Source organism: Manis javanica, chromosome 17, assembly GCF_040802235.1.
Source record: "Manis javanica isolate MJ-LG chromosome 17, MJ_LKY, whole genome shotgun sequence".
NCBI lineage: Eukaryota > Metazoa > Chordata > Mammalia > Pholidota > Manidae > Manis > Manis javanica.
The window spans coordinates 4,694,525-4,709,826 of record NC_133172.1 but is presented as its reverse complement, the minus strand read 5'-3'; the positions used below and the strand labels follow the sequence as shown (position 1 = coordinate 4,709,826).

Here is a 15,302-nt window from a genome sequence, read left to right as displayed (position 1 = left end):
GTTTCATCTGGAGCAGAGGTGGAATGAGGTCCCCCGCAGGCTCCTGCTAGCTCCCTGGCCTCCCCGCTCAGAGCCGCACCAGCAGGCTCAGGCCCGCTCCTTAGGACCTACTCCAGACGGTGCTCGGCACAGGAACAGCAGGGTGGGGGCTGCTGTACATCTTCATTTAGGCCCATCCCCGGGGTGGGGAGCAGAGTGCAGCTCAGACTCCGCTGGAAAATGGAGGTGCTGTCCGGGCAGTGGGCAGCTGTCCCTAAGGAAGATGCTCAGGGCCGCAGGTTTCTCACCACCCCTCTGAAGTCAGAGTCTAGCCAACCCAAAGTCCTAGTTCTTAATATTGTGACATGTGGAGCTGTTTGCTCTTAGAGCCTTCCTGGGGCTGAGTGGGGAAAACCCAGCCCTACAAGACCTGGAACCCCCCTCACCCCCCGGCTGTGTCACGTGAGACGTCAAGTCCTTCACGGGAAGGACTGCTTGAATCAGGTTCCGGGGCTGGGTCTTCACTGATTTTCTCATTTTGACAAGTCCTTGAATTGTTCTTCATTTTTTTTTATTGTAGTAAAATACACATAACATGAGATTTGCTGTCTTATCCATTTTTAAGGGGGCAGATCAGAGGTATCAAATATATCTGTAATGTGCAACTGTCACTGCCGTCCACCTTCATAATTCATCTCTTCTTTTGAAACAGATTCCGCACCCACTAAACAATAGCTCAGTTTCTCCTCCTCATCCTCCCCTCTCCCCAGTTTCTGGAAACCACCACTTGCTCCCTGCCTCTGTGATACTCTAAGTATCTCATACATGTAGAGTCATACAGTATCTGTCCTTCTGTGACTACTGTATTTCACTTAGCATACTGTTCTCAAGGTTCATCCATGTTGTATTATATTGCCGAATTTCCTTTGTTTTAAAGCTGATTAATATTCCATTGTATGTATATACCACATTTTCCTTAATAATTCATCTGTTGGTGGACATTGAGTTGCTTCCACATTTTAGATACTGTGAATAATGCTGCTCTGGATGTACAAATACCTCACTGAGACGCTGCTTTCAATTCTTTTGTATGTTCCCCAGAAGTGCAATGACTGGATCATGTAATAATTCTGTTTTTAATTTTATGAGGAATCGCCATTCTATTTTCAAGCAGCTGTGCCATCTTGCATGTCTACCAAGGGTACACAAGGGTTCCAATATCCCCTCACCCTTGCCAACAATTGTTTTCTAATTTTTTGATAGTTACCATCCTAATGGGTGTGACATGGTATCTCACTGCAGTTTTGATTTGCATTTCCCCAATGATTAGTGACGTTGAGCTTCTTTTCATGTGCTTGTCTGCCATTTGTATATCTTCCTTGGAGAAGTAACTGCTCAAGTCATTTGCCTTTCTTTTTATTAAGGTTTTTCACTGATACACACTCTTATGAAGTATATATATGAAAGACATTGTGGTTACTACATTCACCCATATTATCAAGTCACCCACTCACTCCACTGCAGTCACTGTCCATCACCATAGTAAGATGCCACAGCATCACTATTTGTCTTCTCTGTGCTACACTGTCTTCCCTGTGAGCCCCCCACACAATGTGTACCAATCATAATACCCCTCAATCCCCTTCTGCCTCCCTCCCAACCCACTCTCCCCCAGCCCTTCCCTTTGGTAACCACTAGTCCCTTCTTGGAGTCTGTGAGTCTGCTGCTGTTTTGTTCCTTCAGTTTTGCTCCATTGTTATGCTCCACAAATGAGGGAAACCATTTGGTACTTGTCTTTCTCTGCCTGGATTATTTCACTGAGCATAATACCCTCTAGCTCCATCCATGTTGTTGCAAATGGTAGGATTTGTTTTCTTTTTATGGCTGAATAATATTCCATTGTGTATATGTACCACATCTTCTTTATCCATTCATCTCTACTGATGGACACTTAGGTTGCTTCCATATCTTGGCTATTTTAAATAGTGCTGCAATAAACAGGGGTGCATGTCTTTTTGAATCTGAGAACTTGATTTCTTTGGGTAAATTCCTAGGACTGGAATTGCTGGGTCAAGTGGTATTTCTATTTTTAGTTTTTTGAGGAACCTCCATATTGCTTTCCACAATGGCTGAACTAATTTACATTCCCACCAGCAGTGTAGGAGGGTTCCCCTTTCTCTGCATCCTCGCCAGCATTGGTTGTTCCTTGTCTTTTGAATGTTGGCCATCCTAACTGGTGTGAGGTGATATCTCACTGTGGTTTTAATTTGCATTTCCCTGATGATTAGTGATGTGGAGCATCTCTTCATGTGCCTGTTACGCATCTGAATTTCTCTTTGGAGAAGTGTCTCATCATATCCTCTGCCCATTTTTTAATCGGGTTATTTGCTTTTTGGATGTTGAGGTGTGTGAGTTCTTTATATATTTTCAATGTTAACCCCTTGTTGGATCTGTCATTCATTAATACATTCTCCCATACTGTAGGATGCCTTTTTGTTCTACTGATGGTGTCCTTTGCTGTACAGAAGCTTTTTAGTTTGATGTTGTCCCATTTGTTCATTTTTTACTTTGTTTCCCTTGCCCGAGATGTGTTCAGGAATAAGTTGCTCATGCTTCTATTCAATAGAGTTCTGCCTATGTTTTCTTCTAAGAGTTTTATGGTTTCATGACCTGCATTCAGGTCTTTGATCCATTTCGAGTTTCCTTTTGTGTATGGAGTTAGACAAAAATCCAGTTTCATTCTCTTACGTGTAGCTGCCCAGTTTTGCCAACACTAGCTGTTGATGAGACTGTCATTTCCCCATTGTATATCCATGGCCTCTTTAGCATATATTAATTAATTGACCATATATGCTTGGGTTGATGTCTGGGCTCTCTATTCTGTTCCATTGATCTATTGGTCTGTTCTTGTGCCAGTACCAAATTGTCTTGATTACTGTGGCTTTGTAGTAGAGCTTGAAGTCGGGGAGCATAATCCCCCCACCTTTATTCCTCCTCGTTAGGATTGCATTGGCTATTTGGGGTCTTTTGTGGCTCCATATGAATTTTAGAACTATTCTAGTTTATTGAAGAATGCTATTGGTATTTTGATAGGAATTGCATTGAATCTGTAGATTGCTTTAGGCAGGATGGCTATTTTTCTTCCTATCCATGAGCATGGGATGTATTTTCATTTATTGGTGTCTTCTTAAATTTCTCTCATTAGTGTTCTTGTAGTTTTCGGGGTATAACTCACCTCCTTCATTAGGTTTATTCCCACATATTTTATTCTTTTTGATGCAGTTGTGAATGGAATTGTTTTACTGATTTCTGTTTCTCCTAGTTCATCATTAGAATATAGGAATGCAACAGATTTCTGTATATTGATTTTCTATCCAGCAATTTTGCTGAATTCAGTTATTCTAGCATTTCTGGGGTGGATTCTTAGGGTTTTTTATTTACAATATCATGTCATCTGCAAGCAGTGACAGTTAAACCTCTTCGTCACTGATCTGGGTGCCTTTTATTTCTTCGTGTCGTCTGATTGCCGTAGCGATTACCTCCAGTACTATGTTGAATAAAAGTGGGGAGAGCGGGCATCCCTGTCTTGTTCCATATCTTAAAGGAAGAGCTTTCAGCTTTATGCTGTGAAGTATGATGTTGGCTTGGGTTTGTTGTACATGGCCTTTATTATGTCAATATGCTTGCCCTCTATACCCATTTTGTTGAGAGTTTTTATCATGAATAGATGTTAAATTTGTAGAATGCTTTTTCGGCATGTATGGAGATGATCATGTGGTTTTGTCCTTCTTTTTGTTGATGTGGTTTATAATGTTGGAGTTCTGAATATTGTGCCTCCTTGCAACCCTGGAATAAATCTTACTGAATCATGATGGATGATCTTTTTGATGTACTTTTGAATTTGCTTTGCTAATACTATGTTGAGTATTTTTGCATCCATGTTCATCAGGGATATTTGTCTGTAATTTTCTTTTTTTGTGGTGTTTTTGCCTGGGTTTGGTATTAGAGTGATGCTGGCCTCATAGAATGAGTTTGAAAGTATTCCCTCCTCTTTTGATTTTTGGCAAACTTTAAGGAGGATGGTTATTAGGTCTTCACTAAATGTTTGATAAAATTCAGCAGTGAAGCCATCTGGACCAGGGGTTTTGTTCTTAGGTAGGTTTTTGATTACCAGTTCAATTTCATTGCTTGTAATTGATCTGTTCAGATTTTCTGTTTCTTCCTGGGTCAGCCTTGGAAGGTTGTATTTTCCTAGAAAGTTGTCCATTTCTTCTAGGTTATCCAATTTGTTAGCATATAATTTTTCATTGTATTCTTTCATAATTCTTTATATTTCTGTGGTGTCCATAGTGACTTTTCCTTTCTCATTTCTGATTCTGTTTATGTCTGTAAACTCTGTTTCTTGATAAGTCTGGCAATGGGTTTATCTAATTTGTTAATTTTCTTGAAGAACCAGCTCCTGCTTTCATTGATTCATTCTATTGCTTTTTTCTTCTCTATTTTATTTATTTATTTATTTATTTTACAATTTTTGATGTATACATATATTTTTTATTTTGCTATCATTAATGTACAATTACATGAACAATAGACTCCCCCTATTATCAAGTCCCCCCCACATACCCCTTTACAGTCACTGTCCATCAGCTTAGTAAAATGTTATAGAGTCACTACTTGTCTTCTCTGTGTTATACTGCCTTCTCCGTGCCCCCCCTACATTATATGTGCTAATCATAATGACCCTCTTTCCCCCTTATCCCTCGCTTCCCTCCCATTCTCCCAAATCCCTTTCCCTTTGGTAACTCTTAGTCCATTCTTGGGTTCTGTGATTCTGCTGCTGTTTTGTTCCTTCAGTTTTTTCTTTGTTCTTATACTCCACAGATGAATGAAGTCATTTGATTCTTGTCTTTCTCTGCCTGGCTTATTTCACTGAGCCTAATACCCTCCAGCTCCATTCATGTTGTTGCAAATGGTAGGATTTGTTTTCTTCATATGGCTGAATAATATTCCATTGTGTACATGAACCACATCTTCTTTATCCATTCATCTACTGTTGGACACTTAGGTTGCTTCCATTTCTTAGCTATTGTAAATAGTGCTGTGATAAGCATGAGGGTGCATATGTCTTTTTCAAACTGGGCTCCTGCATTCTTAGGGTAAATTCCTAGCAGTGGGATTCCTGGGTCAAATGGTGTTTCTATGTTTAGTTTTTTGAGGAACCTCCATACTGCTTTCCACAATAGTTGAACTATTTTACATTTCCACCAGCAGTGTAGGAGGGTTCTTTACTATATTATTTATTTCTTCCCTAATCTTTATTATGTCCCTCCTTCTACTGACTGTGGGCCTCATTTGTTCTTCTTTTTCTAGTTTCATTAACTGTGAGTTTAGACTGTTCATATGGAATTGTTCTTTCCTGAGGTAAGCCTGTATTGCAGTATACTTCCCTCTTAGCACAGCCTTTTCTGCATCCCACAGATTTTTGCAGTGTTGAGTTATTGTTGTGATTTGTCTCCATATATTGCTTGATCTTTGTTTTTAGTTGGTTATTGATCCATTGATTATTTAGGAGGTTGTTGTTAAGCCTTCATGTGTGAGAAGGCTTTTCTTTTTTTTTGCATAATTTATTTCTAGTTTCATACCTTTTTGGTCTGACAAGCTGGTTGGTACAATTTCAATCCTTCTCAATTTACTGCGGCTCTTTTGTGGCCTAGAATATGATCTATTCTGGAAAATGTTCCCTGTTCACTTGAGAAGAATGTGTATCCTGCTACTTTGGGGTTGAGTGTCCTGTAGATGTCTGTTAGGTCCATGTGTCCTAATGTGTTTTTCAGTGCCTCTGTCTCCTTACTTATTTTCTGTCTGGTTGATCTGTCCTTTGGAGTGAGGGGTGTGTTGAAATATCCTAAAATGAATGCATTGCATAGCATAGAGGCTACTCCTTCCATGCCTAGCCCATTTAGTTCTGTTAGTATTTGTTTCACATATGTAGGTGCTCCTATATTGGGTGCATAGATATTTATAATGGGTATATCCTCTTGTTGGACTGACCCCTTTATCATTATATAATGTCCTTCTTTACCTCTTGTTACTTTCTTTGTTTTGAACTCTATTTTGTCTGATACAAGTATTGCAACTCTTGCTTTTTACCCCCTATTATTTACATGAAATGTCTTTTTCCATCCCTTCACTTTTAATGTGTGTATGTCTTTGGGTTTCAAATGAGCCTCTTTTAGGCAGCATATAGATGGATTTTGTTTTTTTATCCATTCAGTGACTCTGTCTTTTGATTGGTGCATTCAGACCATTTACATTTTGGGTGATTATCGATAGGTATGTACTTATTGCCATTGCAGGCTTTAGATTCGTGGTCACCAAAGGTTCATGGGCAGCTTCTTTACTATCTAACAGTCTAACTTAACTCGCTTAGTGCGCTGTCACAAACTCAATCTAAAGGTTCTTTTTTCTCCTCCCTTTGCTTCCTCCTCCATTCTATGTATATCTGATATCATATTCGGTGCTCTTTGTGTCTCCCTTGACTGAGTTTGGGGGTAGTTGATTTAATTTTGCACTTGCCTAGTAGTTAATTGGTCTACTTCCTTTACTGTGGTTTTATTCTCTCTCGTGACAGCTATTTAGCCTTAGGAATGCTTCCGTCTACAGCAGTCCCTCCAAGATACACTTAGAGATGGTTTGTGGGAGATAAATTCTCTCAACTTTTGCTTGTCTGGAAATTGTTTACTCCCTTCTTCAAATTTAAATGATAATCTTTCCAGGTAGAGTATCCTTGGTTCGAGGCTCTTCTCTTTCATTACATCAACTATATCATGCCACTCCCTTCTGGCCTCTAAGGTTTCTGCTGAGAAGTCAGATCATAGCCTGATGGATTTTCCTTTGTATGTGATCTTTTTTCTCTCTGTGGCTTATTTTAATACTCTGTCTTTATCCTTGGTCTTTGCCATTTTAATTATTATATATCTTGGTGTTGTCTTCCTTGGGTCCCTTGTTTTGGGAGATATGTGCACCTCCATGTCCCGAGAGGCTATCTGCTACCTCAGATGGGGGAAGTTTTCAGCAATTTCTTCCTCAAAGACACTTTCTATCCATTTTTCTCACTCTTCTGGTACCCCAATGCAAATATTGTTTCGTTTGGATTGGTCACACAGTTCCCTTTATGTTCTTTTATTCCTAAAGATCCCTTTTTCTCTCTGTGCCTCAGTTTCATTGTATTCCTGTTCTCTAATTTCTGTTTCATTTACTGTCTCTTCTACTTTATCTGATCTGCTTTTTAAGTCCCTACACTGTATGTTTCATTTCTGATGCTGTATTTTTCAAAGTTTGTATTTCATTCTTGAATTCTTCCCTGCAGTCTTGAATATTTTTCTGTAGCTCCATGAGCATGTTTATCATTTTTATTTTGAAATCTCTTTCAGGAAGCTTGGTGAGTTGAGTTTCACTTGTTCCTCTTTCTGGTGTTTGTGGGATTTTGGTTTGAACCAGGTTACTTTGCATTTCATATTTGTCAGGTGCCCTTTAGTGCTCAGAAGCTCTACTCTCTGGAGATACTCAGCTCCTGGAGCGATTGTGGCAGTTGCAGGTGAGCGGCGTTGGTGCCTTCTGGGAGAAAAGAGCTCTTTCCTGCTTCCTGGCTGCAGTGCCTGTCTTCACTACCAGGGCCAGTGGGCTAGGCCTGGAAGGAGGAGCCTCTATGCTATGCACTTGTAGCTGCCGTAGGTGGGACCACCCTCTGGCTTGCCTGGTGCAGTGGCAGGAGTAGCAGGTTTGCAAGCTGGTGCCAGCCAGGAGGGAGTGGCAGGCTGCATATGCAGTGGGGGGGCCTTGGAGCTGCATTGTCAGCTAGGAGGATGGAGCTCCTGAAACTCCTGAATGTTCCCAATCTGCTTTTGAGTGTGCTGGGACAATTTTTTCCACCATCCTTTCTTCTGAGCAGCAAGCTCTGGACAATCCTTGCCCGTTTAGCAGTCCTCTCACTGTTGGGAAGTCTCTCAGAGTATTCACCTTTCTTTTGTCCCAGAGTGGCCGGTTGTGGGTACCTATTCTCCACAAGCAGCTGGAATCTCAGTCTCTCCAAGTATTCCACCTGTTTTAGCTTTCCAACCCCAGTAATCTTCAGAGTAACATGTAATGTAGGTTCATGCTCCCAGAGCAGCTCTCCAGGGCTGAGTGTTCAGCACTCCTAGGCCTCCACCCACTCCCTGCTCCGTTTCTCTTCCTTCCACCAGTGAGCTGTAGTTGGGGAAGGGCTTGGGTCCCACCAGATCACGGCTTTGGTACTTTACCCTTTTCCATACGGTCTACACTTTTCCCCAGATGTAAGCAGTCTGTCACAGCCTTCTTTCCTGTTGCTTTTTCAGGATTCATTGTATTTGCTATATTTTCATATTAAATGTGGTTTTTGGAGGAGGTTTCTGTCTCATATCTCATGTCACCATCTTTAAGCCAATCCACTTGCTACTTTTTGAATTAGATTATTTCTGCTGTTTTTTGTTCTTGTTGAGTTTTAGGATTTCTCTATATATTCTGGATATCAGACTTTTACCAGGTATATGATTTGCAAATGTCTTCTCCCATTCTGTGAATGTCTTTTGGTGCACAAAAGCTTTTAACTTTCATTAAGTCCAGTTCATGTATTTTTTTCTTTTGTGCCTTTGGTGTTATTTTCAAAAAATCATTGCCAAATTTAATGTCATGAATCTTTTGCCCTTTGTGTTCTTCTAAGAGTTATATAGTTTTAGGTCTTCATTTAGGTCTTTGATCCATTTTTAAATAATTTTTGCCTATGGTGTTAGGTTAAGGATTCAATTCCTTTTTTTTTTTTGCATGTGAATGTCCAATTTTTCCAGCACCATTTGTTGAAAGGACCACTTGTCCTTTCCCCATTGAATGTCTTATCAAAAATCATTTGACCATATATGTGAAGGTTTGTTACTGAACTCTCTTTTCTGTTTCATTGGACTGTATGTTGCTCCTTATGACAGAACCACAGTCTTTTGATTACTGCAGCTTCATAATAGGTTTTGAAATCAGGAAGTGTGAGTATCTTTATTTTTCATTCCCTCATGGTCAGCCTATGTGTCTCCTTTCTTCTACTCTTGTCTGCTGCTCAACCACTGCAGTGAATTTTTCAGCTCAGTCATTTTATTCTTCAGCTCCAAGATTTGTTTGGCACTTTTGTCTGTCTCTTTGTTGAAATTCTCCCTTGGTTCATGCACTGTTCTCCTGACCTCATTTAGTATCCTTATGATGGTTATTTTGAATTCTTTGTCAGGTAAATCATGTATTGCCATTTCGTTATGGTTGGTTTATGGAGATTTATCTTGTTCCTTTGTTTCCTTGTTTCATCATTTTCCTTGACTCTTTATATTCTATCTGTACATTGGGAAAAAAAGAACAGCCAGCATTACGAGTCTTTACTGCCTGGCCTTGTACAGGAGAAGTCTCACCAGTCATCCTGCCCAGAGATTCTGGGGGCCTCTCAGACCTTCATACTAGTCTGAACTACCGTTTTTCGTTTTAGTGGCTCCCAGGCATCTAGAGTCCTGTCAATCTCAGACAAGTGAGACAGAAGCCAGTCGTGCAGGCATGCCTTAGAGAAGGTGGGACTTCGGACACATTGTCACCTCTTTCCTTTCCCAAGGGAGAAGCTGGCGTCAAGGGTTTTCCTTCTGCTTACACTGCACTGGGCTGAGGTGGGGGCTCTGGTGACTGCTTGTGTGCTTATTTAAACCTCTGTTCTCACTGCAGGCTCGGGGGTATGGCAGGTTCTGTCAGCACTCGAAGGCAGGCAGGACAAGCCAGTCCCTGGGACAGGCCCAGAAAAGTTGAAGCTTTGGATATGTGATCCAACTCTCTCCCTCTTCAGGGAGAAGCAGGTGCCTGGGGGTTTCCTTGCAGCCATACGAACTGTGCCAAGGGTAGGGCTTATGGCAAAAGCACGCCTCCCATTTCCTACTCTGATGCCTCTGTGTGGCTGCTTTCACTCGTAGAGTATAGGAACCTCTCAGCTAGTTTCTGGATTTCTCACAAAGGGAATTCATCTGTTTATTGTGGAGTCAGCACGTCTGTCGAGGAGAGGATGCTTCTGGGCTTCCTATTCTGCCTTCTCGCAGAACCACCCTCAGGCACACTTCCTGCTTGTTTCCAGCAGTCTTTGGCTGTTCAAAGCGCCGTGACAGGAACGTGTGACCTTTTTTGTATGAAGTTTAATCAGCCTGGATAACCCCTCAAGCCTTCGTCCACCAGTGAGAAGGGGAATGAACAACAACAGCACAGTCAAGCGGCTTGTTCCCCCCTTCCTGTGGCACCAGCCCACGAACAGCCAGGGCAGGGCAGGGCCCTTACTCGCCCTCCGCCCGGCACTTGGCTGAGAGGATTTTCCAGTTGTCCCACGAAGCTTTCTCATCTCCCCTAACCAGTCTTGGTAATTTCCTCTTTGAGAAAGTCATGTCTTTTTCACCATCTCATCCTCTTTCAGGAAATGTGAAAAAATGTCAGTTTCCCCTATTTGCCAGACAGATTATCCTGTCAGTTTCGTGGATGCTGACAGAAGGCATGAGACTCCTGGGGCTGACATAAACATTTTATTACTCCTGACATAATAAACAGCAAGAGCTTCACGTTTGTATTTGTTGTCCTGGTCCCCTCAGTCCCCACAGAGGTGATAGGAGGCCCGGGGGCTGCTGCACACACAGTCGGCATCATCACTGTGGAATGTCACGGATAAGAAATCCCACTCTTTAAAGTTGGTCACAAGCTACCCTGCCCAGATTTTGTCTCGAAGGAGGCATTATCTTTATTATGTTGGTCAAGTAATGAATCTGCCCCTTTCCCTGCGGAGATACTATAGGCATTACCGAATCCGCGTGCCCCACAAAACTCCTTGACAAGGTCATTCAGGACAAGCTGACAAGCTGTGAAAACACTTAGGAGACCAATGAAGAATTGTCTCTAACTGTGGTGCAGTTTTCCCTTCAAAGCATGGGAATTATCAATCCTCTGAACAGAATGGTCTATTGGAGATTTTTGACACCAGATTGTCCTTGATTTTGTGATACACTTGGGTTGTCAAGATTGAAAGAGACAACAAGAGACAATTGCCAGCAGACTTGACAGAAAGGCAGCCCTGGGCCCGAAGGGACGCTCAGCTGGGTGGGGCGATGGTAGTTGGCAGCAAAGAAAAAGCCAGATACATTTTCAGAATAAATTGAAATGTGTTGTCTTGATAGAAAAAAAAAGACTTAAATCTCACTACCTACATATAAATTGATTCTGAATGTATAATGATGTGAATTTTAAAGGTATAAAATGATGTGTTTAGAAGAAAACAAAGGAGAACATCTCTGAGATCTTATAAGATACTTGTCAAACAGAACAAAAATACTAACTATGAAGGAGGACATGACAAATGATACTATATTAAAATGAAGAGCTTCTACTAATCAAAAGACTCCAACATACAGAGAGATAAAGCCAAGAAAGAACTTTTACCCAGAAAGAATGTTTCAAAAATTCATTAAGAAAAGGACAGAGAACACAACAGGAAAAAATGAACAAAATAAAGCAATATTTATTTAATTCTATTTCTTGGTTATATATTTAATTATTGTTAAGACTAATAAGAATTAACTAAAACAATGCAGAAGTCAACAGAAACAATAAGAAAGTAGAACAAGGGTCATGAGGGGCACCGAAAGGCTGGTAAGTGCTCCCCACATTTGCCCACTGTTACGTGAGACAGAGAAGACTTGGTCCTTTTCAAGTCCTATGTTGTTTGGCCATATTCATTTGGTTATTTTTATTGAGAGATACATAGCTACGACAAGAGAACTAAAGCAGATGTAAGAAAAGGACATTCTATGTATGTTAAGCTAATCACCTAGAAAGGCAAGATAAATATCAGTATTTCAAATTCTGAATTTTACATGCTTATGTATAATTTTCAATAGAAACATGAAGAAAGGATGGGTAATAACCATGATGAGACTGATACGCACACACACCTACATGTCACACATGACTATTCATAACATACGTGTGTGCATGTGTGCATACCACCACTTCCACGTAATATGACTGTTTCATATGATTCTGTGGGGTATGAGCGAATAAACAAGTGAACACTGCGAAAACATTCCATTTCCATTTTCCTCCTAGAGGAGGGGACTGTGTATCACTCAGGCAAAGCAGAGCCTGGACGCCCTGGAGTCACGGCACATGAGCACATAAGGGCTGACAGTCGGGAAACAGAGTGATCATGGAATTGGTGCTCAGTAGGAACCAGCTGGGGTTGTCAACAACAGACAACATAACTTGAAAGATGGTGGAAAGCATGTAAAAACCAACAAATGTGCTCACCAGGAGAAGGATGGTTTTGGTGGCTCTGGACTCGGAGCATTGGTGGGAGGCGTTAGTCGTACGAATGTGCTGGACCCGCAGCTTGTGCCTGTGCAGGATGAGCACCATGCAGCTGGAGGCCCCGAGCATGAGCCCCAAGCACACAACGTCAGGGAATGACAGCAGTGCTGCAAAGACTGAGTCTGTGGCTCTGTTGTGACGAACAGCAGAACAGTATCTGAAATCTTTATTGTTTGTGATGTTTTTGTTGCTCAATTTGCCAGTTATGTAGATGGGGAAGATGACATTTACCAGTATTTGCAGGATCCAACACAGGAAAATGGAGGTGCTCACATACTTCAGAGCATTCCATTTCAGCTGTGCCCACCTGGAGGTCCAGGGGCTGATGATGACGGCCTGGAGGACACTCAGGAGGCAGGTGGTGCTGATGGACACACCCCTGCCCACTCTGTGAACATACAAAAGAAGTTTGCACCCCAAGTCACTGAGGGAATGTCTCAATCCCAAAGCTGCTCTTGTCTGGGGGACTCCTTTAGCGAGAATGACCAAGGAGTTGCCTACAGTCAGGTGCTTGAGAATCGAATCTATGGACCTTGACCTGCACCCAGTGAGGCAGAGGAAGAGATAATAGGAAAGAAGAGAGGAATTGCCCAGGAGTCCAACTATAGTCTGTACTAAGAAGATCATTCCTATGGCCAGATCCCTGGCAGCCATTCTGTCAGTCCCTGGTGACTTTCTTCTGGGCCACAGGGCCCGGGACGGGCACGGTACCGTATACGTACCCTGTCAACTGGAATCCAGTATTTTCCACTTCCCGTTGGTTCCACTAAGAAATGTTTATGTGGTTTTTTTCTCTTACTACAGGATTTCCAAGGGTTGAGCGTATGCCTTTGAAACCACTAAGAATGTGAAATCACTCGTGGGAAGGTGCTGCATGTGGTGACTTCATTCTTCCCACCTGTGAGGCCGGCACAACTGTGACTTTGATTAAAAGAAGAGCAGATCGTACACACAGACAAGTTGAGTGTTTGTCCAAATCTGCTGCTTAGGGCAGAGTGGGGACTTGAGGCTGTGTCAAAAATCCAGAAATAACAAAACTTAAACCACCAACAATTCAACGAATAATATTTAGTAAGAGTTTACTGTGCATATAAGAACAGTTCAGGAGCTGGGAGCTTTCAGATTGAACACTGATATGAAACCTGCGCCTGACATTTAAGGATGACTTATACAGTGACAATGAGGAGATTGTTTCTCCTTTACAATGACCGGTTATTGTAATGGGGGTTTTCAGGTGATAGGGGATTGGCTAAAGTAATTACCCTGTTTTGGGGAAGATGACTTAAGTTTCGTTTATGATTATCAGAGGCATTTACAAGAAATAAGCTAAGTTTTGCTTATGTTCTTGAAATAAGCATGATTTAGTCGTTCCTGTGTGGCTTAAATAGTTTTGTCTGCTCAAAGAATTTTCAAGTCCCGTGTCTATTTCGTATTTAATTTAAAGGCTGGTAGTACACTGAACTGCTTGGCTCTACTAAAAAGCTCGTTAGCAGTGTTCATCAGATAATCCAGTTACAACTCTACACCTTGTCATTTGACTGTAGATTTTTGTTGTACAATTTCGGATGTAACAAATTTCCACTTATTTGTAAAGATTTATTTTAGGCCAATTTCAACCATGAATAAAGCTTTAGATATCTTAATATACATGGGTGCACCAATGGCAGAATACTGCTGGAAACTGCTCCCCCCAGACAAGTTGCATGTAATAAATGCTAGAAGGTCTTGATATTAGGATGGCAACAAAAAGACTGATTTGCTGTTATGTCAGGACCACAAGTATAATGGCACATGTCACAGGACTTGTTGAATCATTGCATCATGCCTTAAATTTTGGGACATAACACACAAGTACATGATAAAGCAGTATAGGGTAGAAATTAAATTATTGTTAATTTCAGGTCATAAACTTGTCTATTAATACCTGAGTTAATAAAAATTATTCACAATGATGCAATATTTATAAAGGATATTAATATATGACATACACAAAATGGCATCTATAGGCAGGAAATCTTGTGCATTTTACAAATTGATACATATTTTTGGATTGTTATGAGGATATATATATTTTAATAGACATTATTCTTTAGATAAGTTTTAGGTTCACAGCAAAAACAAGTGGAAGGAACAGAGATTTCCCACATGCCCCCCCCACACGGCACAGACTCCCTGACTACCAAAATCCCACACCAGTGATACCTTTGTTATAATCAATGAGAATATTTTTTAAAGAGTGAAAACAAGGTGATAAGAGCCAGCCAGTTGCTGTGTGAAACACCTAATCATTATGTTAACTTTCTTTAATGTTCCTTCCACAAATTTAAGAGGGAAAATAGTATAATCAATAGACTACAGTGTTTTCGAAAGACACAGTCACTGTCTCCAATAATTGCTTAAACACTCAGCAAAAACCTTTTCATTCAAGCAATTGCCATTCAGATATACATTCTGCACAGGAGATATTCCTGTAAATTCATCATACTCTTTATCACAAACATGGAGATGTTATAGCTACACCTCTCATAATCCTAAAAATTTAGTCTATGATTGCTGTAAAGTAGGCAGAATAGCAGACTGATTTCAGAACTACATGCTTAATCGCCTTAAAAATCAGATTGTCTTATCGCTTGCGTTAAACTCCAACAGTTGCTGTCAAGGAGGATTCCCCTCTGTTGCATTTGGAGCCACTGGGGATTTGTGCAGGATCTAGGACCCCCATCTGTCTCTACTAGCTCAGCTCATTCCTCAGGAATGATTTCTCTGTCCTCTGTGCTGTGACACTAGAGCAGGTTCAAAGCCAGAGAACGCTTGGACTGACAGCACCCAGGCAGAATCCTGATAGGCCTCCTTCCCTTGCACACTCTTGCTCTCAGACTGAAATAGAT

At 41.1% G+C, this 15,302-nt stretch overlaps 1 pseudogene; it reads right to left on the bottom strand.

The window, feature by feature from the left end:
- Positions 1-12,173: 12,173 nt before the first annotated feature.
- Positions 12,174-13,068, bottom strand: LOC108405701 (vomeronasal type-1 receptor 4-like; annotated as a pseudogene).
- Between the last annotated feature and the right edge of the window lie 2,234 nt (positions 13,069-15,302).